Genomic DNA, 4,115 nt, shown 5'->3' on the forward strand with positions numbered 1-4,115 from the left:
TTTTATTTTATTTTATTTTTGAAGAAATTTAGTCTCAATTTAAAATTTAGAAGTTTTTAAAAGGAATTTAGTAGTTCAACAGCATCTGTGAATATTTCCCTTATTTTACATATGAAGGAACAAACAGAAAACAAAAAGCCAGATGACTTTTCCTAGGTTGTTCAGCAGGGCACTGCAGAGCTGGAAATGGAGTATTTGTTTGTTTCATGTAATTCAGTAGCACTTTGAACCCCTCCAAAATTAGTCAGTGCGTGCATCTAGCTGAAGTGTTTTAAATGTTTACCAAGTTGAGAAGCATACTATTTTGAAAAATTATTTTTAAAAAATCCTAGAGGAGGAGGAATTTACCTTTTTCTCATCCTAACTGAAAATACTGAAAATGCAAAGTCAAATCCACACGCTTGATGTTTTGGCTTGATGGATTCCTTTTGTCACAAGGCTTGTTATAGCTCAGCAGATGGTCATGCTACTTGGAGTTTTCCACTCATTTGATGTTTCCATGAAGAAACAATTTGCCAGAAGCCAGCCACAGCTACTATTGCACTGGAGATGATACTAAACCCTGATTAGCACAGGCTTTTGCTTACAGAAGCTGGAGGATATTGGTGCAGCCCTTTCTGGTGATTGAGCAAGTCAGTATTTCCCTTGGTTGGTAAACTGAGGGATAGCTTAGCCCTGTAATAGTAGGAGTTGGGGCAGAAGCAACAACTCCAGTAATAACAGCATAGAAACAATATACTTTTGTGGTTTTTTTACCTTCACCTTAACAAAACCAAGCTATTTTTTAAGTACCAGCTGAGCTACCCTATGATTTCTTTATGCAAGTGCTAGGATTGTCATTTCCACTGGCTGACTTTGATCCTATCTCTCTTTCTATTCAAATCTAACTGCGTTTATAATGTCAGATAATGATGAAATGGTTGACAATGTTGACTTAAGCTATATCCAAAAAATCTCATGGCTTGCCTTTAGCAAGAGAACCATCATCTGAAAGATAATGCCTCCAATACTGTGTGCACTGAATTCCAACATAAAATTCTGTGAGGGCCATAAAATAGGCACCATGGCCTTTTTCATCTAGTTCTCCGTTTTTATATCTTTAAATGGTGTCATACAGGAGCCATATTACTTCTGCCAGTGGTTGCCTGGAGCTGGTTTCATTGATAGGTCTGTGAGTGAAGTTTTCTTGAAATGATAGGAAGTGTTAGTTTTATTTTTGTAGCCATTTTGTTGCTTGGAACTAGATCATTTGGGTATGTATTTTTCTCATTGTTTTAATATCAGTTGCACTCAATGGTTCTGATGTTTTTGGGATTCTTTTCAACCCAGCAATGCATTGACGTAGATTGTGCCTATGTAAAAATAATTATTGAGCATCAACTATATGCAAAACATTATTCTAACCACTTAGCATATATTCTCTCATTTAATCTTTCTAATATCCAAAGATGATTATTACTATTCCTATTTTGTAGTTGAGGAAACAAAAGGAAGGCAAAGTAATTTACCTAACATAGAGTACTGGGGAAGCCAGAGTGTAAATCTAGAAAAGTCTGATTATGGAGCTTGATACAGGTCTGATGGGATATACTTCAAAGACTGTTCACACTTGTTTGCAATTACTCTGGTATTTCATTAATCTATCCTTTTATTTTCATTTTTATATATTTTTTTTACGCCTACAGCACCCAGTCTTCCTAGGTGGTCTCCCATCCAAGTACTAACCAGGCCCAACCCCGCTTAGCTTCCAAGATCAGACAGGATCGGATGTGTTCAGGGTGGCATGGCCGTAGACTCAATCCGTTATTTTAAAGTGTATCAAATATACAGTGATGTATACATGAAGAAAATGTAGCAACACTGTAAAGATTATTGAACTATCTTGGGACAAAAGGCAAATAATTTAACAATAATCTAAAAAAATTGAAGAGAAAGTAGCTATAAAGGACATTTTTGGAATAACTGACAAAATTTGAATATAGACCTGATTTAGATAGTAGTAGTATATCAATGTTAAATTTCCTAGTTTTGATAATTGTACTGTGGGTTATATTAGAAAACAATTTTATTTTTACACACTGAAGTATTTAGGTGTAAAGGAGGCAGGTACACTCATCTGACCACGGTTCAGGGGAAAAAGTATATGAATAAAAAATAGAATGATTTTTAAAATGGGCAAAAATGTAAGTAATTGGTAAGTCTGGGTAAAGAATATCTAGGAATTCCTTGTGCTATTCTTACAATTTTCTGTTTGAAATTATATCCCTCCCCAAATGAAGGTAGAAAACAGGAAATGGAGGTGTAACAGTCTAAGAATTTTTTTTTTAAACCCAGGTGAAGGATTGTTTCCTGTGCTCTGATTTTTTTTTTTTTTTTCCTTTTAGGGGTTTGGGGAAGGAACTTGAAACAAACAAAAAGTCTTATCTAAAATAGCTTGACTTTCTCAGATTTCAAAATCTAGCCATTCAGAAGTCCTCAACTCTCCAGCCTCCAAAAAATAGGGCACAGTATTTTCCTCACCTCTTTTTAATGGGTCAGTAGATGGGGAGATTAAAAACATTAGTGCCTCTAAAAGATACAAAGATGATCCACTTCTAGTGAGACTGAAAGTTAAATTGGGTTGGTTATATTATTACCTTGCCTAAACAACCTGCAATGGCATGCTGAGGTTGACTGGTTTTTATGTCAGAACTCAAACCTTGTCTTCAAGGCAACCTGGCCCATACCTGTACCTTTCTAACTTCGTCTCATGCCACCCCCACCAAACACTATACACTTGGGCTATACCAGACCCCAAGATCTTTGTGCATGCTGATCTTCTTGTCTTCCTGCCTTTGTCCATGAACTGGTGGCTTTGCTTGGAATGCACCCTCCTTCTTTTCCTGCTGAAATTCTTTTCATCCGTTAAGTCTCACCATAACCTCCTTTGGGAAGCTATCTCTAATCTCATGCAGAATTAAATGTTCCTCTGTCTGTGCTGACGTATCAGTGGTGTAAACACATCGTTATCTGCTTTCATTCAGCAGACCTTATTAAGCATATATTGTGAGCTAGAAACTGCCAGGGACTGGGGATTCGAAAGCACTCACTGGTAGTGAGGAGTGATTCATAAACAAATAGTCATAAGATAAGTATACGACAGAGAAATGAACAAAGTGCTATGAGAGCTATGAGCTCTACCTGGCAACTTAGTCTTGAAGAAAAGCTTCCAGTGAAAGCCATAATGAGGTACCATTTCTCCCATCACCAGGCCACTTTCCAGATTGAAGATTTCTAGCACAATAACCTAATTAAATGAATAAATTTAAAACAATTGTACCTGTGGGCTACCGAGTAGATATATTCAATAGAAAGCTAAAAATAGAAGCCTAGAACTCAGGAGAGAGAGGTTGAGTCTGACTTATCCTAGAGAGTAGAGATTTTCAGTGTGAATAGGCAGGAAAGACCTAGGGGTAGATAACAATCTCCTGGGGTCATGTACTTTTTCCAAACTACCCATCCCTTCATTGCCCAAGATTCTGCCCTGGCTTCCCTCTCAACTTTGGTGACATCCTTCTTGGCTTAAGAATCATCATATGAAACGAGAGATAGTACTGATACACACATGTTATGTATGCGCACCACAGGGAGGCAGGAAACAATTGAGAAGCACTGGTGGTGAAGTAGTTAAATGCTCGGGTGTGGATAAAACCACCCAGAAAGAAGAAGAAGATGGGGAGGAAACCTCAAAGAGATGAAGTCGTAAAGGGCACAGGGCAAGTGGAGAAAGAGGAGCCAGTGACAAAGACAGTTGGCGAGGAAAGACTGGGCCCCTGAAGGCAGGGGCACAGGGACACCCCAGAGTGACTGGGTGGGTGGCAGGATCCATTGCTGCAGAGATAAGCCGAGGCCTGAAATTAGGTTCTAACTATGAAGAAACCATTGGTGTCCATAGGGTGGACAGCTTCAGCCAAAAGGAAGTGGCAGTGCAGTCCAGCTGCACTGAATTCAGGAGCGGCTGGAGTTGAGGAAGTGAACTCAGCAAATACAGGTTGCTCTTTCCAGGAAGTTGGTAGGAAAAGGGGAAGAAGAGACAGGTAGACTGACAGGCAGGTAGAATCTGAAAGAAAGATTTT

At 38.6% G+C, this 4,115-nt stretch overlaps 1 protein-coding gene and 1 non-coding gene across 3 annotated transcripts in view; one reads left to right on the forward strand and one right to left on the reverse strand.

Annotated features, from left to right (window-relative positions):
- RCAN3 (RCAN family member 3) overlaps nucleotides 1-4,115 on the forward strand; it is a 35,332-nt gene that overhangs the window by 2,497 nt on the left and 28,720 nt on the right. The gene's annotated exons all lie outside the window — the stretch shown is intronic.
- On the reverse strand, nucleotides 1,677-1,795 carry LOC111738281. The gene has a single exon (XR_002779792.1). It is a non-coding gene; the product is annotated as a 5S ribosomal RNA (ribosomal RNA).

Source organism: Pteropus vampyrus, unplaced genomic scaffold (assembly GCF_000151845.1).
Source record: "Pteropus vampyrus isolate Shadow unplaced genomic scaffold, Pvam_2.0 Scaffold36, whole genome shotgun sequence".
NCBI classification, from domain to species: domain Eukaryota; kingdom Metazoa; phylum Chordata; class Mammalia; order Chiroptera; family Pteropodidae; genus Pteropus; species Pteropus vampyrus.